Source organism: Bombus fervidus, chromosome 2, assembly GCF_041682495.2.
Source record: "Bombus fervidus isolate BK054 chromosome 2, iyBomFerv1, whole genome shotgun sequence".
Classification (NCBI taxonomy): domain Eukaryota; kingdom Metazoa; phylum Arthropoda; class Insecta; order Hymenoptera; family Apidae; genus Bombus; species Bombus fervidus.
Window position 1 is genome coordinate 15,044,310 of NC_091518.1, and position 27,974 is coordinate 15,072,283.

General features: G+C 43.5%; 1 protein-coding gene and 1 long non-coding RNA gene across 3 annotated transcripts in view; one reads left to right on the top strand and one right to left on the bottom strand.

Moving 5' to 3' along the window:
* LOC139994112 (heat shock 70 kDa protein cognate 4-like) overlaps positions 1 to 27,974 on the bottom strand; it is a 58,485-nt gene that overhangs the window by 8,167 nt on the left and 22,344 nt on the right. The gene's annotated exons all lie outside the window — the stretch shown is intronic.
* Positions 1,704 to 3,619, top strand: LOC139994387 (uncharacterized). Its single transcript, XR_011801636.1, has 2 exons — positions 1,704 to 1,817; positions 3,385 to 3,619. It is a non-coding gene; the product is annotated as an uncharacterized lncRNA (long non-coding RNA).

The window sequence follows — 27,974 nt, forward strand, 5'->3', positions numbered from 1 at the left end:
CGAGGGTGAGCGATGTACACGAATGAATGCGGCGAGAAAGCGCAGAGAGTGAAGGAGATACCGAACGATACAAGCCGGAGGAAGGAGGAAAGAGTTTCGCGTACAACGAAAACCTCTGGCAGACTACCGAAAACCGGTCGTTTCCAATCCTGCCTCTCATCCCACAATCTGGCCGTGATTCAACGATCGTTCCGTCGGCTCTTTTCACCTTGGCTACCGTTCCCCTTAGCATAGATGCGTCGCGTTCCGAAGGAAACCGCGATTTTCACCCCTGTTACAAAGTGAAACCGCCGATCATCTAAATGGACCTTACCAGAATCTTTGTCTTCTTTTATAAATGCCCGGTGATTCTGTCTCGACTGGAAAAACTGATATGGACGCAGAAGACGATGATTTATTTCTGTGGAATCTTTGGATTTAAGGAAACGTTGGGATATTATTATATTAAGTTTGCGTGGCTAGAGTATATTTGAAATTTATGCATCATCAATCAATTATGTTATATTACCGCGTGACGTTGCGATATTAGAGGAAGCAAAGAGGGCGAAGGATGCGTTTCGCGCGGGATCTATTCATCAGTGGACTCATCGGTAAGGTTACCTAACAGGTTTGCTATAAACGTCAAAGTAGTAGGAAAACATTCTCAAACGACTATTTCTAAGAATTATGTTTTCAATATCCATGCAGTAACAAGGATAACTTCCTCGATATAATACAGAGTAAAATATTCCAAGGTGACAGTCAATTCTACTTCGATTCGTAATGTACTTCCGTTCCTTAAACCGCAATAACTCGACAAGACGTTTAAGGAACAAAACTAGTGTATCACGTGGCCTCGTCGGAGAGAGCATCCGTTGTGCAACGACTTCACGAGGCCGGTAATCTACCGCGACGAGCGGCGACAATTGTCATATTTCTCACCGGATAATACATATCGTAAATAACAAGGCTGATATTGAATGAGAGAAAAGTGGGAACCGGTTACAATATTTTCAGTGCATCGGCAGGACCAGCGAGCTGGCTCGAGTCGATCGGCGCTGGTCAGAAGAGAGGCGGTGAGCGGATCGGGAAGGGCGGCAGGGCAACGGTGAGCTGCAACATTTCGAATATAAGTTAGCCGGATATTGTTCGGCGCAGGGCGAATGGTAAGGGGCTTAGCAGCTCTGAAGCAGCGGCCAATATGGTGGTTACATGAGGATGAAACGATATAAATCCCGAAACGCTTACAGTTATTGCAGATCCAGCGTAATATCCACTCGAGCGGCGGTCCGCCGGCCGGCCGGTTTACGCGGTAATTCGCCGATGACAGCGTCGCGATAAAATGAAATCGGTTCGCGGCTTTTATAACGACCGCGACGCGCTAATCCCTTCGCCGGCAAAGTTGACGCGGAACCTATTTAAAATAAGGCAAAAGGCGAACTAGAAGTATACGTTTGATTTTCTTTTTTTATATAGAAAAATATATACGATATAAATAAATACAATTTCATGGTACAGTAGAACAATCACAGTAAAATAATTATCGGAAAATGTGACGACACTCTTCAAACTTCAAGACTACAACAATGATTTATCTTTCAGCTCTTCGTTTCCTGAACGATCTACGAAAAATAAGAAACGCAAATTGTTGGCTTTTCGATAGAAATTATCGCATCGTAAAAATAGATTCTGATAATCGATGGAAGACAGACCGAAAGCACGAAGACCTTAACCACGCACAGCACACGATCGAAATGAAATAAAACAGGCTCGAGATCGATCCCTGTCTCGACTATGTTTCTGCTCGAAGCCAGCCGTTATTTTCTCATCTCAGTCTCGTAAGTCATAAATAATATGCGACGATCAAATTTTCGTCACGGTTTCGAAGATGTCTGAGTGCAAATCCCCTCGCGAAAGACGAAACGGCTCGACGTTCCGATCTTCGCGCGAGATCGTATCGAGTGTCGCGCCGTACCGAAGATACACGTCCTGACAAACCTCATATGGTATTCATGAAAACTGCGTATTCATCAATGAGATGATCGTCGGATCCTGGATAAAAATCCGGCTCGACCACCGAGCGCGCTGTTACACGCGCGTTACTTCTACTTCCTCTTACCACTCATCCTCTACCGTCAGCCCCGTGGTTGGCCTTGTCTGCCGGAATATTCGAGCTCGCAAGAAAGAACATTTCTGTCAAGGGTGGCGGCGTGTACGTGGGTGTACGCGGATCGGCGTGTGCGTTATTTGTGTGAGTTATTTCACACATGGCGGCCGATCGATAGGCATCGCATTGCATTCGGGGACTCTCTGTCGCCTCTACGCTTCTCTCGTTTCTCCCTGGGTACACCTACCTTCGCGCAAGACCCGCGATAGATAATATGTCCTTCTGTCTGGATAGCAACGATCGCTTATCGTTCCACGTGTCACTGGATGTAAGAGACACGGTAGGAATCATACGATCCTTTCGAGGACATCGTCTCGACCAAACAATAGAATTTGCAGAAAGAAATCAGGAAGTTTAACGACAAGGTTATACGAGTCAATCTTCACAAATATTGTAAATAATTACTTGTTGATTGCACATAAAAATTGCAGGAAAAACATCAATTACGTGAGTTACATTTCGTGATTATTATAGGGAATTATCGTTACATTTAGTATATTTGTTAAATTAATTCAACAACGCTGCACAAATTTCACCAAGCAAAAGTTTAAATTGTCGGCATTTGTATATTTTAAACGGTGAGCGATTCAAATTTTACGATGACACGCTCGCACGGATTCCGATGAAATCCCGAGACCATAAAATTCGAAACTCGTTCAATTTCTTTTTAATCGATTTATTCACAGGTTCCTAATCAACCGATTGAATTTTCATTTTATCGTGGGTCAGTAGCATTTTCCTTGATGCAGGATCGACGCGCGCGATCTTTGAATCTCGATGATTCGCGGGGCACGCGAATGAAACGCGACCGATATTTCATATAACCGGCGCGCGATCCGTGGCGTTGCTGCGGTCGCATCGTTAGGTTCGGCGAAATGAAAATACGACGGCTGTCGTTTACAGACACGTCGGACGTCCACCTGGACGTGATACGGCCCGGTATAATTAATCCTTCGCTAGCAAAACGCGCGTTATTGTGTCCCGGTAAGTTGTGACAGTAAATTACTCGTCAAGTCTAGCGAAGAGCAAACATTTCTCTCCGCGTTGATCCTGCTATTTCGGATCGAAATTACTTGTAGCCGCGTGTCCGCGAAACGAACGGTGCGGCTTAATAAAACGTCAGCCAGGAGAGCTGCGTATTAAATGGTAAATACATAGTATCGTGCACTGGTTAAGATATCTGTACTTTATGCCGGGCAACAAATGTCATTTTCTGTTTATCTTTTCCATTTTTGTAGTCAGTTGCTGGATATGGTTGCAAACAATACCAGAGAAGGATAGGAGAAGAGATATAAAGAATGGCATGTAATTGTGAACAAACTAGAAGTGGAGGGAGAGAAACTTTTTGTCTTTACGGGATTCGTTATTTAAACTGGATCGAGTTCTGAAGACTTGTAAATACGTGTACGTGTACGTATTTTTTTATATGTATTCTAAAATACTTTCTTCATCAAATATAACAATGTGCCGTTATTCTTGTAAAATCTCGTTGAATATTCAACAGTTTATTCGAGCGAAACTCTAACATCCACCTGTTCTTTTTTCAACCTTCCTCCTCTCTCCTCCTCAGATTACCCCAATCATTTAACAATAAAACCCTCGATAACCGCAACTCTATCCACATCGACCGATCACCAGCCAATTAACCGCTTCCATCGGCGATCTCGGCCTCCACGAGAAAACTCTAACACTACCTCTCTCTTACTTACTACTCGGAAAAGACGAATCGCGAGAGGGAATCGTTGCAGTCGATCCAATTTTCCCCTATCTTACCGCAGCAATCTACAGGTAAGCGAATCCATCAGACGTGAGCAAGCATGTCGATCCATTAATTCGTGCATCGAATGCAGGAGCCCGCGCGATTCCCGGTCGCCGCCGTGGCCGTCCCTTAATGGAGCACCGAGTTATCGGTGAAATTTCCAATAAGACTCGGTCGGTGGAATCATCCTGCCACTTCAGTCGGCACGTACCCGCGATCGCCGGAAGACGGTTTTGACGCTTGCTTACAGTGGCGAGGAGCGGCGGACGTAATGTGCCAATAAAAATGCAAAGTACGGCCCTCCTTCGCCGCGCGCGTTGCTCCTTCTTCTCTTTTCCTGTCCGTGTGCACACCCCCGAGGGGATGGGCTGCCGCTCCCTTCTCCGATTCAATGCTTCTCTCGCGAGACGAGCCGCTCGAGAGACGCTTCGCGAGAGTGGCTGCGAAACAAGCATCACGAGTGGCCCGACAATACTGCTCGCAGTTTTCCCCTGGTCGGCAGTCTGGCGTTAGAGAAAGGTAAAGTCGTTGGGAAATTGTTATGGACCCTGCTGTACAGAGAAATGGGAAAATGATGTCTTGTTTGATGGAGATTGCTAGTTCAATGAGGTTGAGTTTGATATTAAAACTTTTGTGCGACAAGGAGAATTCGATTCGTTTATTTTCGGAACTTATCTGGTTGGCCAGTTATCGAGAAAGGTACACGTGTTCCTCTCTTCTTCGTCCAGTGCGAGTGAGATACGAATACCTGACGTATTTACGTATTACGTCAGAGCCCCTTTCCAAGAAATTAGTTCCAAGGATTAAAGGAGTTGCCGTAACAAGCAGCTCCACTTTCTAATAATTTAAGTAAACAAACAAAAACCAACTAAAAATCAATCAAATTCATAAGTCTTAACTAATATTTTTGTAGCAATGTATCTTTGCACTTGCGCAAACTCTACTGTAATTTTAGTCCAATTGAATAGTATTATATAGATTATCGAAAGCTTTGGTAATTTCGTGGTGATATTAATACTTCCTGTAGATGTGATGAATTACATTTGAAGTTGGTCGTCCTATCGCTGTATACGAATCGACATTTTCAGCACTGATCGGTTGATTCGTCATTACGTGGACAGGTATAGGTCAGATTCTCGTTATTTCCACAACTATGATCAAAATATCTCGACGATATTATTTTTACTGTAAATAAACGGATGCTAATGAAGTGTCTCTGGACGAACGCGGTACGGCGCAGCGCTGCATAGTTTGCGTAAACGTAGAAAGGTTAAAAATGTTTTCTTCGTTCGGCGAACGTTGCCTCGACCCGTTGATGAAACCGATCAAATGGCAATCGGGCCGCGCAACGATTCGTCCGGAAGATAATACATCAATCAGCACTTCAATTAGCCGCAAAACCGGAATATGGTTATCTGCAGCGATTATCCCGCCGCTTCTGTTAACGATCGGGTTCAACATAGGTCAGAACGAACTGATTAGCTCGTTGGATGCAATATTGTAGTTGAAAGAAAAAATGATCAAAGACGGGGGATGAAAGATACGATCTGCTTAACCCTGACCCTAGGTGGCCTATCAAGTAGTGTTCAAACAGAGATCTCCAACTACCAGTGTAATTTTACTTTTGATCTTAACGAATAGTCACTTATACGCAAGATATCGAACGTTTTATTCATAAAACAAACATGTAAACGCAGGACCTTCTCAATAAAGAATAAAATTGATTCTTATTAAAATACACATGTTTAATTATTCTAATTTAAGGTACTGCAGTACGATTTCAACGTAGATGGTCTGAGAGATTTTTACCAAGCATGTGCATACCATAGCCGGTGCAATACGATCGCATCGAAGATGGCCGCATAGTTGCATATATCTTTGGGAACTGTATGAGTGTGCGCGCGAGAGGAGGAACGAAACCAAAAAGAAGAAAGAACAGGCAGGAGGAAGAAATGGTTACTTGTTACTTATTATTTTTCGTTCACATAATGAGATTTCGTATTCAGACGAGTGAATTCAGTCGGTAGTAGTTCAACTGATCGGACATTGACTAAAATTTCGTTCAATTAAGCGAAGTTGAGATAAATGAAGTACTATTGTACCTTCGGTACATTACGTACGCATTTAAGTATCTTTGTAAATTTGTATAAATCTATGAAGGATTATAAAGGAAGCACTTCGCGTTTCACGAAGTAAGAACGCCCACTGCTCAGCTATTTATCTTTGTTCAAGGCGCTTATGTCTTTTAAATTCTGCCCCTTCGTGCCTATAAAAATGGCCAGAGGAAACGTTCAACCGCGTCGACTTTCATATCCTTTTACGTAAACTAGTAAAAAGACATTATAATGAGGGCTTATACGGATCTCCGCCTTAAATTCATTCGTACCACGCGATTACAGGATTATCCCGAGTGGACTACGCCGCCTTCTGTAACCAACATCGGATTTATAACTCTAATGCCGGCGATAGAATAGCATTAGTCGTGACGTTGGTTAAACCGTTACTCTATTCGCCGTACGAGCATTTTGTATAAGACTAGGTCGAAGATACTAAACAAACAACGAAATCACGTTACAGTGTATAACGAATCGGAATGCCGAACTAACATGACCGGAGAAAACGGAGCAGCGAACTAACATTTGGAAAATAGATCTACTTTCTGTAATTAGGTTGGTGGGATATTTAAACGCGTCATGATACTCATCCTAGTTACCCTTTGGAAAGTATAGCGAGTGAGTATGAAGTTGCCAGGACTCGCCGCTCGCTCGTAGAACAAGCTGAACAGACGCGTTTCTGTGCGGGACAAGTTACAAAACGTTCGTGTGCACGCATGCATACACACATAGCTGACACCAACGTACGTCATACGTGTGCGTGCGTTACACGAATATAATTAATTACACGGTTCCGTGCAAGTTCTTCCGCTGAACCGCGGACGATGTATAACATAGGCTTAACATCTTACCGAATTTTTTGTTACACCAATTTAAATATTAATCGTAAAAATAACCGAAGATTTTGTTATATTTTATATGACACGGAGCTGGAAATTTAGCAATTGCACTCAAATCATTCATTGGATCGGGATAACGGACTTTGAAAAATAAGAGAAGAGAAACGTGGAATAACTAATTCCACATTTCGATATGGATGATTAACTCGTTTATACGCAATCAGGTAATTCAGGTTCAGGTTTTCGAAATAAGCGCAAAACGCGAATTTTTAACAGGTAGATAATCACACGTTTCAGTTTGCGTTCCACTGGTTACGTTGGTCATTGCTTTCGCGTACGGAGAATTCAAAAGGCTGGCCATCGAACAATGTAACGGACTTTCATCGACAAAGGGTTCGCCTGTTGAGATGTCCCATTGTACGTATTTGTACTATCTGGATGCAATCGATCCATTGTCCGGCCTTGATTGGTGAAATTAACAAAGACAGATGAGCTTTGCAGGGTTCGCGATGAAACCCGGAGTCAAATTCCGCGGTGGCGTATTCTAATTCGATTTAATCCGTTTAAAACGCTTTCAACGCGTTCCACGAAGGTATTCGTCGAACGAGAATAAAGTTGCACTAGTTTCAACGAGTCCTTACACACCAATTTAACGTAATCGGTTAACGACGTTCATACAACGTTTCGAGAACATGCCATTGCAATTCGTGCAACGATCATAAAACGTAGTGCTTTTACCGTTTAAACGGCAGCAACACATAATTGACACCGAATGCTCCAAATATGTTAAAGCTGTAGATTTTGGGTATATATATTTTTTTGCTGTTACTAAAAACATTCAGGCGCTTTTGACAAAGTTCATGTTAATTTTCACTGAAACAGGAACACGATCGAGTCTTTCAGAAGCCAAATTGACTAAGTGCGAGCTTTTGTTGTACCCAAGTACATGATTAGCACAAAGAATCGTAAATTCTCAGGCGAATTTTGAAGAACAATATTTTCATACCATTGCTTCTTTGTAATTTTCATTTTGTGAAGTTGATCGGTACCTACGTGATACAGGTTAATAGTTAATAACTCTGATCTCTCACAAAAATCGCTCGCGTAACATGCGTGAAACTAAGATACGTAAAGATAAAAAAGCAAATGGATGGTATAAAATTGACGAAAGGTGAATAGACGGTGAACAAATATTCTGGGAGGTGTCAAAAGGAAAGGAACAATATACATATATTCGTCGATATTTATGTGGTAGCCGGTGCGACGAAAAACAGGCATCCTCTACTTTCATCTCCCACGGGGAATACGAAAAAGAGCGACAGCCAACGAGTGGCCGTAAAAGACGGATAAACCCCGGTGTACGAACCGTTGAAATAAATGTCAGGAGTTAGTTACTGCCCGTAAAGTGCACCGCACTCGTTGTTCAGCGTGCCGCGAACTTAACGTTCCACGTTATTCATCTTTTTCTCTATATCGCTAGCCGCGACTCCGTTTCATAATTTATGTCGCGTTTAATGTGGATTTTTACGTAGCCAACCGACAACACCTGTATAATTGAATTTAAATGCAGCCACCGCCGTTTCCGGCGACGCGCGTCCGCCGTTTTATCTTAACCGACGCGTCGCGCCGCCTGCAACATTGTACCCGTTCGCAATTAGAAATCGCTGAACACCGTTACGATTATTCTCGTTATGTCGTTCTTGGCAACGCGGAATGGGAATTTTACACCATACGATATTACAAATGCAGGTACTAGGATTTTATTGAGAAGGTCGATACCACGATTTCTGGGTCGAAAAATTAGTGATCGTCAATTAGTAACTTTACCTTGAATTTCAATTGGCCTAATATCATCGACAAATGAGTAGCTTTGTTTAGAGAAAAAGAATAAAAAGATAAGAATTTCTCGTGAAATTTAAGAGTAAAAATGAAAATCGTAAAATGCCGGTAATGTTTACTCGATGGAAACAGAGGAAATAAAATAAGCCTGAAAATAAGCAACGAGCAATGTCGAACAAAAGAAGACTAACTACTGTACTTTGCTCGTCAAACAAAAAACGTTGTATTTACAGGGAGAATCTGTAATACGTGACATTCAATGAAATAGGATCCTCATAATAACTCTGCGACATGAACGAAACTTGTAATGATAGGTTGCGCCGAGGTGACATACCCGTGAACGGAATTCCTTTGCGCGTGGCTGCTTCCGGAAGCGTTGGATGCAGGTCCGCCTCTCCTACGTTGCCTTCCGCCACTTACATTCGTGTTCTCTCTGGATACTATCGATGGCGAACTCCTGGTGCGCGTAATAATAAACGTTGCTTTTAATCGAGATTGTCCGATAAGCTAAGAGATCCGCAAATTTCTTCAGTTGTTCGTTTGACTTTTTATACTTCCTGTTGGATCAAAACGGACGCAAATTCACAGCAGGGACGATTTCGATCTTTGACCAATTGAAAACGTGGGAAAACGATGCAACCATTTTATCGTTATCGCGATATTAATTCGTTGGCGTAAATTCGATATTTTCTCATTTTCGAGTAAAATTGCTGGATTTGCAGATTACGGGAGTAAAATTCAGCTTTCAACGCGGCTAAGTTCGACGAGACCCTTTAGCTTCGCGTACGCAGTCCGGTAATTAGGAGGGAATGTAATTGCAAATTTCTAGCGTCGATTAGCATATCGCGTTGCGTAGCGGTGGTTATTAAAACGTATTAAACGGGAGGAACGAAACTGTGTTTAATGAGGGTCGGGTATTTACAAGTTATCCCTTTTTTTCTTATGCATCTCTGCTGTAGCATTATACCCGTGGTATAGCCATGGTATGCCAAAGGTGGTATCGCAAGGTGAATTATTGTTGTACACCGCATCGGCTTAATGAACCAAGCACCCCCCCATTAAGTATTCTTCGAATCAAAGTGGAACACACAAATGGCTCGTCTGCGCGGAGGCTAATTAATCGTAATGGACAGAATGGATGTTACGACCCGAGTATCGCGGCCGGAACGTGCTAACTTCTAAATTAATTAAAATTACGCGGCTTACGCGGTGGTCTACCGGTAATAAGACGTTCTTTGGGATATTCCGCTGGAAAATTTTTTGCCTGCGGTTACGTTTCCTTTCGAAATTACATCCTAGTAAGGTATATCTGATAACTACTCTAACCAGTCGAATTATACACGGATTTCTCTTGTACGAGTTTAACGTTAACGTAGACCGCTAAACGTTGCGAAAGTTTGATTAAAATTACGCCGTGTAATATTCCACAGCCATCCAAATATAATTCAATTCAATTCACGTGCTTCCGAGATGTACATACTTTAAACGCCAACGATAACACGTAACGTACAAACTAAACACGCACTCCATCGCTAATTCGCCAAAAGCGTCAGCCTCGGAATCTCCGCGAATGAAAACCGCAAACGCGTTCGCAAAACCGCCTCGACTAGTATTTTCAGATACGGAATCAGCGATAATCGTCGCGAAGTGATACGACCTTTGGATTACATAAGCCTAGCTCGCGCGAGATCAATACGAGGGTATTGGCGAGAGCCAATATTAACGATCTCCGAAATATGCCGGTAAATATTTGCCCGCCATACAGGCCAAGTCTACTCAAGGATATCGTATATGCGTTGACGGGGGTTGCACGGGCGCGCGCGCACCCTCGTTTGTGTTTGTACGCGCGACGCGATCGGCTTTCGGCGTCAGAACGGCGGATGTCGCTGGTCGATTCGAGCGGAATATGCCAGAAGCGATTTCAACGGGCTTCCACACCGTAATTGATTCGCAACGGTTATGTCACGTCGATGAGGAAACTGGTTGCTCGCTTGGCCGCTCGATCGCCTAATCGTCCGATCCTCCGCCTGATCCTTCGACTTTGCTCCTCTTGCCTACACGGTTGCGTAACTTGTCGCGCGAATTTTACATCCGAGCGTTCTCATGTTCCTGACGAAAAGGTAAATTGCACAAGAGGAATCTTAATAATGCTATTTAATGAGAGAATTAAGATCGAATTATGATATAAGAAAAAGAATCCTGTGTACTCATCACGAATACACGTGTGTTGGATAAATACAGTATGGCATAATAAAGGCAGGAATATGTCAAGGTCGACTTTATTTTTTTTTTTTTTTTTTTTTTTTTTAAGAGTACTGTATGTGTTTTACGATATGTTGGAATAAAAAGCACGTTGCAATGGAGAATAGCAATTTTCTTCTTTTAGCAAGAGTCTCTCAGTTTATTGCACGTGATCATCTTAAAAGCACACCTTGTATCATCCTCGATATCAACTACTTGACCCCGTAAACTTCAATTTTAATCGCGTATTTCTAGACTATATTGAGTAATAAGAATAAAAGTTATCTGGGAAATCGTAACCATAAACTTCAAGCTACGCAATCAAGGATTATCGGTCAACCCACATCCTGAACCTCGTTTTAGAACCGCGCGCGTAAGCGATCGGACCGAAAAATGATATCATTTTCACCACGAAAGGAAACCGCATTTCCTGAGAAGTTGTGCAGGATAAATGGCGAGCGCGAGTCCTTGAATCGATTCTAGAAAAACAAAATGAAAATACGCCGATGACGAAGCGTGATTGTTGCCGTGTTTTAAGGGCGAGTTCTTTGTCGGCCGAGAAGCATGAATGAAACTTCGATTACGTAAATACGAGGCCATAACGTGGCATGTTATACGATTAACTATAGTAAGAAGTGTGTCGAGCCGCGCAATTAAGGGGCGCCGTGGTTGTTAACGACGAGAGTTCAGCGCGTCGGTTAGCTTTCGATGAAATCACCTGCGGCTAAAAATGACGGATAAGACCGCGAGGTCATGAGAATCCGCGATAAACGTGGAATAAAAACGCGACTTTCTGACGAACGCGAGCGAGAGGTACCACTCGTAGCTCGTCGGATGCGAGCGTTTACTTTACGCCAGAGTTGGCGCTTATCGACCGTCTTAAAACGCGTCTGTGAAAATGTAGGTGAATTATGGTAATTCTCGCCGATAAAGGCAATATCGATGGAAACTGGGAAAGAAGACATAGTTCGATGAGCGGGAGCACTTTGCTGTTTTATTCCGATCTATAGTTCGTCAGGCAGCCAATAGAATCGTAAATGATATTCATTTGTAACATTGTGCGCCATTGAATATGACGTCGAGCGAATCCAGTATCAATACTTTGAAGAACGGTATTCCGATGATGGTTAATTCTTGATTATCCGCCGTTGGAATAATAATTCCTGCCTTTCTATTCATCGTCGACCACCAACCGCGTGAAAAACGCATCGAATCAACACCATCGAAGAACAATAGCCTCATCGTGGAACCGAACGTTTCGTTCATCGATCGAAACTTAAGAAGTGTACGGAACCTTCCGATAGCAGGACAGAAACAACGTGCGAAAATAATCATCCGCAATTCCTCGAGCTTATACTCCCTGCTGTTCGTAGAATAACCATAAAAAATCGAAACGAGATCGCGAATGTAACAAACGGTGATATCGAACACGAGTTACGGTTGCATAATCGCGCTTGAGCGTTTCCTCGAGCGATTATCGTTCGCAAGGACGCCGCGAGCGTAACTCCTGTAGATCGCGGATTACGTATAGCAACGGGAACTGCGCGTTCCAATTCGTCGTTGAAACGCTCGAGTTTCGAAACGGGTAAGGAGCTTCATCTTCCGAAATTCTCGGATCAGGAAGATCGACGTTGGCTTAATCTCTGGCAGTTTCTTAACGTTTCTTGCTTGCAAGTTTTCGCGAATCGTGAATGGCAACTCAAATAGTATAACTTTTAATCTGAAAGCTGTGGTTCCGTTTCAAGAATTTTCTTAATACAAATTTTCAAGGTAGAATTTCATAATTTTAGTTTTACGTAAAGTAATGTGTCCTCTTGTAACGGCTATCTGCATGATACGTTTAGAATTTTCGCTTTTGAATGAAAATTGGAAGCGAAGATGAAAGAAACTGAGAATTAACGAAGAGTAAAAGGATTCGTTGAAATTTATTATTATAATTTCGAGGCAATTCGATGGAATTCTAAAGGAACGAGGTCTCCCCTCTCTTCGTCTCGTTACCACGAATTTCCATCGTATTACTGTCGGCGGCAATGTAAACGTTGGTACTTACCTAATATCACGACCGACTATTCGGTCTATTAGCAATTACGGATAATCTCCTAGGCGATCGCTTTAACAGGCCGGAGTATTATTGCTGGAAATCCTTGCAAAGGACGCGAGAACCAACGCCGCTGAATTCGCTCCCGACCTTATTGGATTATCGTAAATGCGTCGACACAAATACACTTATTTGGAAAATGATTCTTTGTTGCGAATGTTTCGCCAGCTGTGCAACACGCGAGCGGATATTTTCATCGAGGATTTCTGATAAAAACGGGGATTCGAATCGGTGTCATCCTTCCAGAAAAAATTAATACGATTAAGGAGTATTCTACAGATATTACATTTGTATAAAAGTTGGCAGCTATTGTTATAAAAAAAAAACTGGATAATAACAAATGTAATAGTCGAAATCTAGAATTTCTAGAATCTCTCTTTCGTTTTCGGAAAAATTTCGTGCAATATGATAATCATGAAATTTTACATTGTGAACACCACTATGTAAACTAAAGAACATTGCACCGAAAGAGTACCACCATCAAAGTAAGTTTAACTAACAAAATACCGGTAATGTTTTTCTTTTTTTTTTTTCTTTTTGCCGCAAAAATAGCCGATCCACCGATCGTTAACCAATGGAATTTCGTTTCGGGAACAAACAGAGAGCAACGCGCGTACAGGGGCTCATTATCGAGCCCTATGTCCGCGTGGAGGATGCTTAATATTTAACGAAGTATCGGTAACAGCCCTTCTAGCGCGGCACCCTTTAAACCCATGGCACAATGATCCTCTCTGCCGCTCCCAGTGGAAACTGGAAAATCCAATTTCTGGACGAAACAGTCGGTAAAATCAGATCCGAATTGGAATCAATGATCGATGCGTCATCGTAGAGGGGTGAATACTTGAGCGTGACCGCGGGAGCAGAGTAGAGAACGCGCGCAGGGTCCGTCCGACGACTAATTAGTATTTTGACGTGGATATCTGCGATGGATCTCGCGTATCGTTCCTGGACCCGCGTGTCACGCGAATCCGATGCGACGCCGTTCAACCCCCGCGTCAACCTACACTGTCGAACCTATTTGCAAATTGCTTTTGCCTCGACTGGTGGACGCGCGTTGGTCTGATTGGAACTACGAAATCCCAGTACTATGAAGCAGAATCGATGAGCAAGACGGGGTTAGTGTCGCGAGGGTTCGTCAACCCTTGTCACGTTACACGGCTTTGGAATTTTGACAAACATTCAAAATCCATTTCGTTACTAGAATACATAAATGTTTCGATCTGACAAGTTTCATTCGCAAGAAACATTTTCCAATTACCGTTGCACGCATAATGTTTCTATTAAATTATACTTCGCAATATAAGGATGCCGCCTCGTGTCTCCTATCAGGATCGAGAGAACATCGCGTGTATCTGGTTTAACATGCCTTCGATCGCTGCTCTTTTTCAATTTAAGTGCTTTATATACCTTCCATGCCTCGCGTTGCAGAAGATTGAGCGCATAAACTCGTACACGCGCCGCGTATCTTGTCGCAGTCGAGAGCGTCTATTTATTAAAACCGTGGCGCGATAGCTGGCACACGTGTTTCGAACAACGAGGCGATATCTTGCGATGATCGTAGTCGGCGAACGAGTTCGCGTTTCCTGTTGTACGCTGCGTAAAAGAATTCTGACGATCTCGTTAAACATATGTATGTAGAAACTTCGATCGTTGTTTTCAAGTTCAAGAGAATCGAATTGACAAAGTTTGAAAGAACCGATGTCCTCGATTAACAAAAATGCGTTTCAGATGCGATTAGTTCGTCGTACGATCCTTCTGTATTCGTGTCGCAAATATCAATGTCGATGTTCCAGAAATCGTGAGTCACCGGACAGTGACTAATCCGTCAATTATCGGTACCGTCACGTTGACGAGAAAAAGACAATTCATTGAACAGTAGTAGCTTTTCTGATGTCGCGAGATGATTGGATTTGCTTGATCGTAGAACGTATACAGCTGACAAGACTAATGAATCAGTCAATGAAACAAGTGAGTCGTGTGTTTGAACAATGACTCTCGTTACCGATGATGTCATCGTGTGTTTCGCCATTAACACAAATTTAAAAAAAAAGAGAATCGTTTCGAGGAATGGCGTCAAGCGTTTTCCTCGTAAACATGCCAAGTCGTAATTTTTAAATTCATTCACCGAGGCAAAAACAGGATATCGAACGTCGAGAATGATTAGGTGTTCACGCGTTCTTTAAGAGGTTTTCAGTCACAGGTAGGAGAAACGAGCCATGAAATATGACATCATCGTCGGAGTTAAAAAAAACAAAAAAATAAAGAACAAAAAAGGATGGAGGAAAGAAATGCAAAAACCAGTCACTACGACGCAAGATCCTCTGTGATATAAGATGGCCGTGTTGAACAATTCTGAATACATGTAGGTATACACGCAAGCAAATACAGGTTTCTATAGGTCATTCAGAAAATGCGTGCCTCCTTGATATGAATCATCTTTACTACACCGCGTAAAGCGTTACACAACCGGTTCCAGCGTACAATCTTTTCTTCTTTTTATCGCTTCTTGATCGCATCGGTCGTACGATTTATAAAATAGCCTTTTCTCACTTAATTACCATAAACCTGTATCCATCTGATTGTCATAATATTCACGTATGCTTTAAATGTAATATGTATTTACATATATACGTGCGAGAAGGATCTTTGACGACGAAATTGATGCTCAGACGAGTTCGTCTGAATTTGGACCTGGCACGGGCGCCTTCCTCATTATCGTCGGTCGCATCGCGATGAAAATTGGACGCCACCGTTGTAAACGAACACTCCGTGTAACGGTACAACGAATAAATTCTATATAATGGCAGTCATAACAGTAACACGCCGCGAGCATAGCCGTGACTGCGCTCGTCGAAGAAATCTGCGTAATATTCAAATGTCAGCCATTCATAGTCGCATAAATCGCAGCGAATGTCAACTGTTTACGATCCTCGAATTCCACGCGGCAGAAATGGTGCGCGTTCCACGACGCTCCTCTTCTTTTTCCCAGCGATTCTTTCCCTTTGTATCGTGTGTGTGCATTACTGTGCATCCGCGAAAGTTGCGTAAGCAAACTGGAACCGGACGAAAATGTAGGATGCCTGGCGTCGCCGACGAACAACCTCCGCGTCTCTCGGCCGCGTAACGTTTTCAACCGGTGCTGGTCTTAATGATAACCGTGCAGGTATTGCCATGAGAGCGTCGTTATCTTTACAACGCGCACACACAATTGCCGTAACAGTTTCGACCTCTTTTTCCATTCTCTCGGCGCGTTGCGCGCAAGTGTTTCTAGAACAAGCGCCCCTGGATTCGCAGATTCGCAAATGCCTCGCATTCTTCTCGTTCGAGCACACTGGATAAACTTGAAAAAAAAAAAGAACAGCGGAAAGAAAAATAAGTCGATTGTTTAAAAGTGGAATCCACCATGGGTCAGTACCGCAGGGTCCTTCAAAAAGACTCTAGTAAGCCAGGTATTTAGAAACTTTGTCGCGTTTCCACAAACAGAGAAGTATTCGTTGTTGAAAAGAACGAAAGCGTCTTGGACTGCAAACCCACTGCAATCCGACCACAGTTTTACGAGAATTTCGAATAACATGCGCCAATTGTAAAGGAAAATACGTTCATCGTGTATCCGATGAGCAAGTCTGCAATAGAACAAGTACATCTTTGATGGAATTTCTTCGAATCAATCTCGATGAACACGGATTTTCGATTGAAAAACATTCGATTCGAGTTTAAGCGACCGTATTTCCAGGCTACCTGCTGCGAAACCATCGTGCACCACTGTTTTCACGCCGCGTTTCGGTATCGGTCGAAACAATTGTGTATTCAATTATTGTAACGCTCCATGTCTTATCGCACGGTGCTTGACACGTACCACAGCGAGATTACATTGCTCCGCTAAAAGTTGTCGCGTAGAACGTGAAAACAGTCCGGATATTACCGGTGGCTGGTCCTCTTACCGCGTAGTTCTCGTCGAACGGGTATCGACTCTAGCCTAGATTTAAAATCCAACGCGTCATCGAGTCGTTCTTCGGCGTTAACCTGCCCGCTTCTCTGAAATCAAGTTTCAGCAACCGCGTACCGATCACACGACCATCCAGGCTTTGCATATTAAATTTCCTGGAAAAATAATTCAGAGCAGCGATTATTTTAATCAGACGTTTCGTTATTTTGCTCGACAAACAGTCTAGCTGGGCCAATTTATGAATATTTACATCGCGTAAAAATCCATGAATATTCACTTATACGTACAAATGGTAAAGTGAATTTGTTGGACTTACTGTATCGTGGAAACAGACGCATATACGTGGATTTAGGAGAAAAATGGTAAATGTTGCGCGGCGCTTCCCGGTTGCAGTTTCTATATAAATATTTGCTACGATTCGGTCTCGTGCGCAATCCCTTTCGCTTACAGCTATTCGCAACGTGGATTTCTGCGAGCATCTAGCATTCTAGATACGGAGTTTTCTATGCGGTTTTGACGGTCGTAGTTTTGTCGACCACTTATCGAAGCTTCGTATGCGATGGATGTGGCTCTCTGCCACGTATTACGAATTTCAATGCTGCATCGTAGCGATTAACTTTCAAAACAGACGTTGCGGTTTACTGCGCTATGCGTTTAGCCGTCATGCCATGATTCATAGGAGAGCACGACATCACTGTCATCGATTAGAATGTCTACGATGTTTGCTTCGTATGTATGTCTTAGGAAGACAATTTTTTCTCAGTATCGAACCACTTCCTTTAACTATGGTTGAGAATATCGTTAAATTCATCGATGCAGAAAGATCGGAGAAAAGAGATGATCTGACAAGATATTTAAATAATCGAGAGATATATTTTCCTGTTGTATCTGTTATCAACTAGCGGAATTAATTCTACCGTCGCACGCTTGAAAACCCTTATCATCTAATTCGTGCTTACGAAACACGTTAACGGATACACGAGCATTCCAACTTCCGTCATTTCCCACAGTCGAAGCTCGTGGTCATCGATGCAACCAGTTGCTCGCGTCACCGTAGTTCGACCATGAAAAGTGCGCGCGAACTTCTGCGTTTCTGCCACCGAAGTTGCAACCGAAAGCAGCACGCAAGAAACAGTGAATGAAGTCAAAGAGAAGTTCGAGCCATGCAGATTGTCTATCGCGTATATCAATCGTGGGGACTTTCTGTGAATCCGGTGAAGCGTGTCACCACCGTGGAGACTGTATCCTCTGTTTCTTATCGCAATACCGATAAACCACGAGCTGTCCTCTCTCACGTATGCAATATGCGGTGAAGCTCGAAAAAAATTGATTTTATAGCGACTTTTTTCTTGCGTTTTCACGGTGGAATCGATAGCATTAATATTTTATCGTCGCTCGCGTGGGAACTAGTTTCACTTTTTCTATAGCGAAGTGGAAATTCCATCTTCCGCTCTATTGACTCGTATTCCGCGTGCTTTGTTTCTTTTTTCTGCTGTTCGCTGACAATGAATGTAGCCGACCGCTCTTACCCGCTTCCCTCCTGCTTCTTTCTCGTCTCGCTTCATTCCTTCTTTTTTTTATTGCTCATTCGTTAATTGGTTTCGCTTCTGGAGTAAATATTGAAGCATCACTGTTATCGAGTACGGTAAAACAATTGCACCGAAAAGTTCCGTTACTGGGTCGACGTGAAAGCATTACTCGATTTACGGACGATCAAACAGCAGGCACGTTTCTTGTCCTATACACGCGATATAGTTGCGATCGAGCAAACGATAGTACGTGCACGACATTACACCGACGATTGCTTTATCATTTTTGTCCTTGTTTATTTGCGGCGCCTATCTTATTCTTTGTTTAACTTTCTTGCCAAAGAACTTTAGTAGTTGCCGATTTCTATTTTTACTACGTAAGGCTCGAAATTTTGTTCGCAGTTTATGTTCACGTGGAAAATTTTTTCCCTTAACATTTTCAATTCTACAATTCACAAAACCATTTCCAATTCCAAATTCTTTTAAGATAATAAATTTTCATGAGTGAGCGTTTCTGCATACCAAAATAGCATTTGATTCATGGTCGGCTATCATCATTTCGCATTCCTTCATTATCATCTACATTCTTCGTGTGTAGTAAAATAATCCACAACCCACAGCTTTCTAAAATTATCCAACGCCAAAGCATCCTCTGCGCAATCTCCCAGAAGAATTCCATTTATCAATTATTCTCACAATCACCACAATGATGGTGCAATCAACGAGCGATCCCGGTCTCGAACGGGAAAAGCATTGTTCCCCTTTTCCTGGTGCAGCTCTCCGCAACACAGGGCGGCTCGCTGGCTGACCACGCGCGCATACCGACGCTTCTAAAATTACTTACCGGATGCTACGCGCGCCACTGCCGGTTACGCAATCGGCCCATGCGTATACGTGCGCGCGATCGCTCGCGCTCCAAGTCGCTTCTCTCGTCGTCCTGACTGTGCTCGTCATCGCGTCAGCTCCCTTTCGCGTGTTCCCCCGTACCTGCTGCGATCGTGACTCAATCGCGAAGGCACGTACGACTAATTGCTCGTTTGCATGAGAAAAAGAGGTTTCCGGTGCTGGTTATCCGATACGAATCGAATTCACCGGTTAGTCGTGGTGAACGGTAAAGATCGACAAGGTTCCGCTCGCTTATTAATATGTAATTGTTCTTTTTGTCCTTCCCTGCGCGTTTTTACGGGAGGCTCGTTGCAGCAATATGACGATTTCTATCGACGAGAAGTTTTTTAATCGCGGAACTTTACTTTGCGAAGCTCGACACGCTAGTCGCGGAACGTGCTTTTCAAGGCCTCGACGAACGATCCATTTTGGCGCAACGGAAATAATTTTTCCACATGCATACAACGTGGTTTTTCGTCCCTCTCCTTTCTTGGCTTTTGGTTTTCAAATGGACATTGCATGGCTGCAAGCGCGGTTTCAAATGGCGACGTTTGTACGAGAAAATAACAATTGAAAGAAAACTGGTATTTTTGTGGTCATGGAAAGCGGATTCTACGTCGCATTTATAACGGGAAAGATGAAAAGGAGGCAGATAAAAAGGGACACGCTTTAATACGGCATATAATGCAAGATAGGAACAAATGCTTTCAACTGTGTTATTTACTACCTCGCTGAAGAAACAATTGGATAGTTGTACAAAAAGATGCAGAAAGAAATCGATGGTTGCATAACCAAGGACATTCGAAGTCACGAACAAAGCGGAGAAAAAGACGTAGTATTCGTTTCTAAGTCTATCGTCTACGAAATTAGTATAAATAACGTTTCAAAGCAGCGACCAAATGATCAAATAATAAGAAAATACGGAGCGAAATGGCAACGAAAATCAAAAGAGAACAGGGAAAATGTTGAAAAAGTTGTATCAATTGGTTCGAATCTGTTTTTCTCGATGGTTGGCTTTCAAGCAATTGCCTGAAACACGGGCAGAAGCGTGGCTACATCAAACGATAACCCTTGGAGCGTTTCGGTTCTGACACTGAGATTTCGCATCTTCGTGCTCGCTCCGCGCTATTTCGTATTCAACATTGTTATGCGACCGGTGCTCCTGGCGTTACTTTCACGCATGAAATAACCACACAGTCGAGCGGTGCTTCAATTGCATAATTCTGTACGTAAACAAGCACATCGTAATCCTTCGGATTCGCGTGTGGAACGAAGATCATGCGGAGAGGACCGTGGCGAATCAAGGGACGAGAAACAGAGGAAAGAAGGACGAAAAAGACAACGAGAAAGTCAGGAGGCAAGATAGAAAGAGAGAAATGGAAATGAGTACACGGAGAACGAGGTCGGATGATCCACGCACGATGAAGACAATCGAGCTAAGCCAGTCGAAATCGCGGATCATAAAGCTTTGCGAGGAGCACGCTGGTCGGCGGAGCGTTATTCATAAGCGAGCGTTGTGTCGTCGTCTCGCTTGCAAAACAGGAAAACACGTCACGCGGTTGACGTTAATGTGATTTGCAGGAGTCGCTCGAACAGATACGTGTGCCAGGATAAAAAGCGGCCGAGCGGAGGGTGGACGGAGAAAGACGCGGGAAAAGAACGAAATTTCTGCTATTGTTGTCGAACAAACGACAACTGTGTAGAACAGAGGGGAAGAAAGAGACGGAAGTAGCGAGGACACGGTTGAATTTTAGCGCAACGTCGCATCTTCCACACCGCTACTCGAAGACAGACGCCACATTGTCTCCGAAGGATGTGAAACCAAGTAGAAAGGGGGAGAAGTGTGTCTTTTTGAACTGTGGGGCCGTGAAGCGATTACAAGTTAGCTCGTACGTCGTGTGTCAGCTCCGATTTGCCCTTGAACTGCGGGAAAGAACAGAAAAAAGACCATCGAGTTGACGAGGAAGAGGGAGCGACTGTGGCAGAGAGCAAGGCACGAAGAAGAAAGGAAATGAGAGAAAGAAAATGAATTATTCCCTGTAACGGGAAGTTCGAGGAACCATGATCGACCATACGGCGCATATGCAGAACGTAGAGCGCACGTGCACCAGCCTGCGGAGGTTTTTCGTTCGCTGCATCGCGTATGCACAAAACTCGACGTTAACTGGTGCCAGCTTCGATATACTCCGCACGTACCAGCGATGTATCGTCCGATCGTGTTTCCAAAGCGGGGAGAAAACTTTTCACCGTGGGGACTTCATCCCCGGTACTAACACCCCCTTGTTCACCTTTATGGAAAGTCACAAGCCTGTTCAGTAACTGCCTGTACGTAACTGAATCTCCTGCTTTTTTCGTGGAACACCGAGTGTCCTGATTCCTCGCGTAACTTCCACCTGGGCCACATTACGGAAATTCTGATCGAAAATCCAACCTTAGGCGACGCGGCAGGGATTTACGAGCACGACACGCTGTCAAACAATATCATATTGCTATTCTAGCCATAGAGAACTTTTTTCTTCAATCGGCTCGCATGAAAAATTTCGTTCAATGTACCGTAGAATGAAATTGAAACTATTGAGGATTCTCTTGCATCATTATCCCGATAACAAATATTCTTTCTAGAAATAGAAGCAACGAAGGTTTTATCGTTTCAATTTTTATCGAAATAAAAACATCCGGTAAAAAGAGACAAAGGACAATCAAGTTCAGAAAAGAATTCCTACGAACGCGGATGATAGTAGCGGGAAACTTTGAAACATCATCCATTAATAAAACAACCGGGAAAAATGTTCCTCTCTGAGCAGGCGATAACGACCGCTCGCGTATTTTTCGCGCGATGAAAAATGGACGAAGCTGCAAACCGGTACGTCTCTCGGAGCTACCCTCGGAGGATTTACGCGAGAAGATCCAGCAGCTTCGCGGCATACGAGACGGGAGTGCGAAATCTGCCGGAACCGGAAAGCGTGTCATCGTCTGCATATCAACGAATGCCGTGCGCGACGTTGCCGGGAAGGATGCGAGGGATGCGCTTTAATAGTGGTGCATTTCCAAGCAGACGGTGTTGCGGTGCGACGATGTAGATGGCCGTACACCATAATAAACGTACGTGTTCGCGCGGCGAAGAGGTGCCGTATATCCATCGGCAATCGGCTTGCCGCCTGCTCTGTCAGAGTGCTCTTCTTTTATTTAATATCGCGGTTAGACGACCCTTCTCGATCCTCCACGCGGAAAAACGTCTCACGACGCTTTTCCACAATACGACGCTCGTGTTTCTTTCTCTCAACACGATGCTACTTGGTTGAAACGTGAATACAGAATCGTTGATACACCCTCCGTGCGAGTCTCCACTCTCGAGAGAACATATATAGCGAAAGGAGACAAGTAGCTTTCATTATTTATAAATTTTGTAGTCGACAGAGATTTCCAAACAGTAGACTCGCTATAGGAATCGATAGTACCACGTTAGTTTTCAGCCGCAGCCTTTCAAAGTCCAAACTGATCCAACTTCATTTTTCGTAGATTTATCCAGATGCACGATTAATGTCGAACATTAAAAAAAAAAAGGAATTTTTACTCCAGTTTTGGAGGTAATCAATATATGTAGCTTTTGAACGGCTCGTTTCACAGATGAACTTTTCTCAAACTTCATCACCCAACTACCACCCACGCTACCATATTATCCTCAATAATCTTAGTCGGACATTCCATCATCGTCTCAGCATATAACGCCAGATAGTCATCCTCTCCTCTCCCCATTCCAACAACGGTTAATCCATCACGCAACGCGACTGAGGAGAAGCTGCTACCACAGTCAACTCGAATTACATACACGGTTTCCACAGACGTAACAGAATCGTGTTCGCGGAACAAACACATCTAGTTAAAATGCAGGAAATCGGTATTTCGTCGATGAATGGTCGTCGATTTTTATTGGCGCTCCTCGGCGCATTCGTGGCCCCGTTTCAGGAAGTGCACTCCTGTCCATTGTTAAGTAGATTTATACGATGCAGAGATGACTATCGGAAACCGCGTTCGCCGAGCGCTCATTGCATTCCCATCCCTCTCCCTCCCTCCCTCTCTCTCTCTCTCTCTCTCTCTCTCTCTCTCTCTCTCTATCTCTATCTCTCTCTATCCCTTAGAGAGATCCTTTAGTCTCCGCTCATTTTCTCCCGTCGTGTGTTCCATCTTCTCGGTTTCCGCGTTCGTTTCAGAGCGATGGCCTTCACGGGCGTATTTTGTCCTGTTTCCTCTCGGCTCACCACTTTTTTTCGGTTGATCCAGAGCGTCGAATTGTCCGGCGCGCGAGCCACGTTTCACCGGTATGCGGGACAGCGTGAAATTTGAATGGAAAATTCGTGTTTTTGCTCCGCTGTCCGTCGCATCGGTGGGGTGCAAGTTCAGCCACAGAAGATTTACATACGCGTTTTTAGTCGTCACTCTGTTTCGCTATGGATCAGCTTATCAAACCGCGCGTCACCCGTCGCATTCATAATATATTCATTTCGATGTTGCTTTCTCGATTACCTCGTTGCAAAGCGTATATACACACCGCTAATAGAATTATGCTCGATGCGATGTTTTACATAGTAAACAGTTGTTTTGCAAGAAGATTGAACATTAAAAATGTGTCTTTTATTTTTGCCTCTTTTCCGAGCATGCGTTGCAATGGATCTGATAATATGGTGTTTGATCGACGGTGACAATGAGTTTCAATTTTCTTCTCGGAAAATTGACTAGAAATACATGAGAATCGGCAAATGGTAAATGATGTGTCAAGAATCCTTGTGCCATTAACGACAGGCAATCAGGTGCAATCAGGTATACTAGAATAATTCCAAATTATGATGCCGTCGTGCAATACGATAATTTCCTAACATCGTATAGTTAATTTGCTATGTGGCGTCTTGACTACACGGAAGATGATTGAACCACGTCGATTTACTCTCTTGTGCAACTCTACCACTCTACCATTCGTTTCCTTAATTTTACAACTCGCGGAAATCAACAGAGATCTTGACAAAAAAGCTAACACGCTTCGCAAACAGAGTAATATAATTGATAAAAACGATACGACGATGCGAGCAATAAAAATATGATGCGATTCACGGAAAAGTACAACGAAATTATGAAAGTTGATGGGGAAACTCGCAAATTTCGCAACCGTCTTACAAACAGTATCGTTCGGGAGCTTCGCGACTTACGAGAACAAAGGACAACGTTCCTGAAGAGCTTTATAGTACCGTAAGTTTGGCAACTAACAATTTCTCCGTCGTGCACCCGACTGCAATAAGAATGATTTGCCGTTCTCTTTCTCCCTCGTTGAGATTCCGTGTTCATCGTTTGCCGATATTTCGAAAGTAAACTTCTGCGAAGCAGCGCCCGCAGAATCTAATGAGACTCCCCGCTTTCGCGCTTGGTTTTCTTTGCAGTTTTCCTTCCCTGTCGGATCTCCTATCGAAACTCGGCTTAAAGGTTGCCAACCCTAATCTTTCATGCTTTCCTAACTTTTATTTTATTCCCGTCACCGCGTAATTTTATCCGATTGGACACGACGTGTTAGGATAATGGAATTAAATTTATCATTAAGTTTTACCGATTAAACAAGGATTGTGAAATTATAGAACTGCGCTATCTCCGTCGCAGATTAATTCGACACAGTCGAAACTAAAATTGCGTTATCTGTGCAACAGATTAATTCGGCATGGTCGAAACTGAAATAATTTCCGTGAAAATAGGAGGACACTGCTCTCTGTATATAGTACTTTGAATATATGGAACTTGTTCCAACACCATTGATAATTAAATATTCGAAGAATAAATTATTCCGGGACTCACTGTGTTTCGCGGTCTCACACAGTAAACACTGATGAATGAAACATTGATAAAGAAAAGAATTTCATCAAAGTGACTTGCGCTATTAGGAATTCAATTATGGACGTTCACTTTCTTACCTGCTTCAAGCAAAGAATATGATATCGAGAACGTTTTCTAAGTTGAAGTTACTGAAGCTTCGGCACACGTACAGACGAAACGAATCTTAAATAAATCTTAAGTAAATTTTTTTTATTGGCGGAGGCACGCGCCACGAACGAGCAATTAAGTCCGACCACGGAGAGGATACCGTTTCAATTCCTTAAAGGAGTCCATCTTTTCGGCGCGTAGACGATCTTTTAATCCAAATTAATGCTTTTAGCGAAATTGCACGAAAGCCTGCAACGTGGCTGTCCTTTCTAGGTGCTCTTCTCTCTGTCTCATTCTCCTTTCTTTGTACATCTCCTTGCTTCTTCCTTTTCCGTTCCGTTCTGTTTGTGTCCCGCGATCGATAATTTTATTCCACACCGTATTCTCCCTCGTTCACTCGCGGTTGACTGAATTTATCCAGTTCGCGAATTGACCCACTTCCCAGGGCCCAATTTCATCAGAAAAGAAAAGGAACTCTAAATCTTTTACTTCTACTAGCATCTTTCGTCGCTCAAGATCTATCGCGATCCCTATTAATAACGTTCTCTTCAATTCGTAGATTTCTTTACACAGTTTCACCTTGTCTGAGGATCAACACGTGTTTGCGAAAAGCCATTGACTTTTCTGATATTTCTCCGCTATTTGTAACACTGTATTCGACTATGCTTCTGTATCACGATACAGTCATAGACAGAACAGACGAAACTATCTGAACGTCAAAGCTTAGCTCAGTGCCAGCGGGTTCTGTTCCTACTATCTACGAAATGCCTGTAGGGTCGAAGTAAAATCTACAAGACAGATTTACTGATAAGTTAAATAACAGGATGAAAAGCCGTATCCGATTTCGCCTCATCCTCGAACCTTCTCCTTTTCCACTATATATTCCTTTCAACCATCACGCAACAGCGATATCCTCGCGTGGAAAGGACAGAAATTGCGATCCTAGAATCGTTTCGTGCTCGATGCAACGCGGCGGGATAGAACGGAGATCGTTCTACAACCTTCGTCGTGCTTATCAGCGAGCCAGCAGCGACTCCAAAAGGAGTGGGACGAAGAATTCATTGAACTCTAACTGGCACTAGAATGGAGCGATTTAGCGCGGCCGCGTACACGGCCAGGCCGATCCAATGCGGTTGTAGTCGAAACGGGAGTACAGAGCAAGAAAGAGAAAGAGGGAGACGAGGCTGTCATTCCCTTCGATCAAGAGACCGTGCTTTCATCCAGCTCATTCCGGAGATCGTTCGTTTGGTCGTCCCTAATGCCAGAGCAATGACCTTGCAGCATTTCACCGTGCAAACTGCAATTCGTTCAGCCGTCTCTTTTCCTTTCTCGCTATCTAGGTATTACCTGTCTCTGTCTTTCTAGCCGACTCACGGTACCCTCGCAGCTGGAGATACACTGCCACGGTCTCTTGTGCAATCTACAACCGCTGCAACGACCACTCGAGTGTGAACGCAACGGGGATCGGACTTGATCGTTTTAAAGATCGAGAGATGGGCTTAAAGAGGATATGCCGGATTTACTTCGCGGTGCGTTCGTTTCGGACTCGTCTTTCTGCGTAATTTATAATTATAAACTGCGATTGCGCCGACTCTTATTTTCGTTTGACCCGATTGGGACAGTGATTGGGTCTCGATCTCTTTTTTTTTAATCATGATATTGCACGGTCGAATTCTGTTTATCTGAATTTGTTGAGAGATTCGTAAATGCAAGTTCTTACAGTAAGATTTCGCTAATTCTTCTCATTACCCATGATTTTTCAGAGAATAGAAGTTCACGTTCGGATAGGGAGACTCAATCGCCAGGAGTTAGTCAGACGAATTAAAATTTGGTCCCGTTAAGGAAAAATTGACAAATAAGGACCGTAAAGCAGGAAATTACTAAGTGCTCGAAACTACAAAGTACACGATACATATACGCAAATAAAGTTAAGAAGATTAAAATCTATCTTTTGGTTTGCTCCATATTTTCGAGACGAGCATATAATAAACCACTTTTTCGCGTAATCGAACACCAAAATTGTTGGTGCTGGTTCTTCCGAGGAGGTTGTTCGTTGAGTAGATTTACACGAGAGAAAACAACCGAACAGATAATACGATTTGCCGGTGATGGTATCGAGTTTAATCAGGCCACGTGACAGGGAAACGTTTCTCGCGAGAACGAGGAACGCGTTCCTTCGCCTTATCCAGGCCGCTACAAGGAGAAGCCGCGTTTACCACGTTTCGACGTTTCATTTTGCGCGAGAGGCGAAATCGGCCGGTTATTTGCAGAACCGTGCAACTTGATGAATACGAATTCCAGGGGATCGCGAGCAATTTCCGCCGCGCACGGCAAAACAGAGATTGCGATTCCAACGTGAATCATCGAGCGTGAGCCGCGGTGCCGTAACTTATCGAACCACGTGCTACCGAGGAGCCGAGGATTGCATTCCAGCGAGTCGAGAGAGCTCGGATAGTTTTTGCTCGAGTCGGTTGGTTGAATAGGGTTGAACGCGGGATACCTGGCTGAGCGACGCGTCGTCGTATTCGCCAATCAAGCTTCTTGTCGTCGACCACGTTTCCTGGACTCGTCACCCTGTGGTGGTAAGCAGTGGACCGCGTCTCTGCCACGAGCCTGA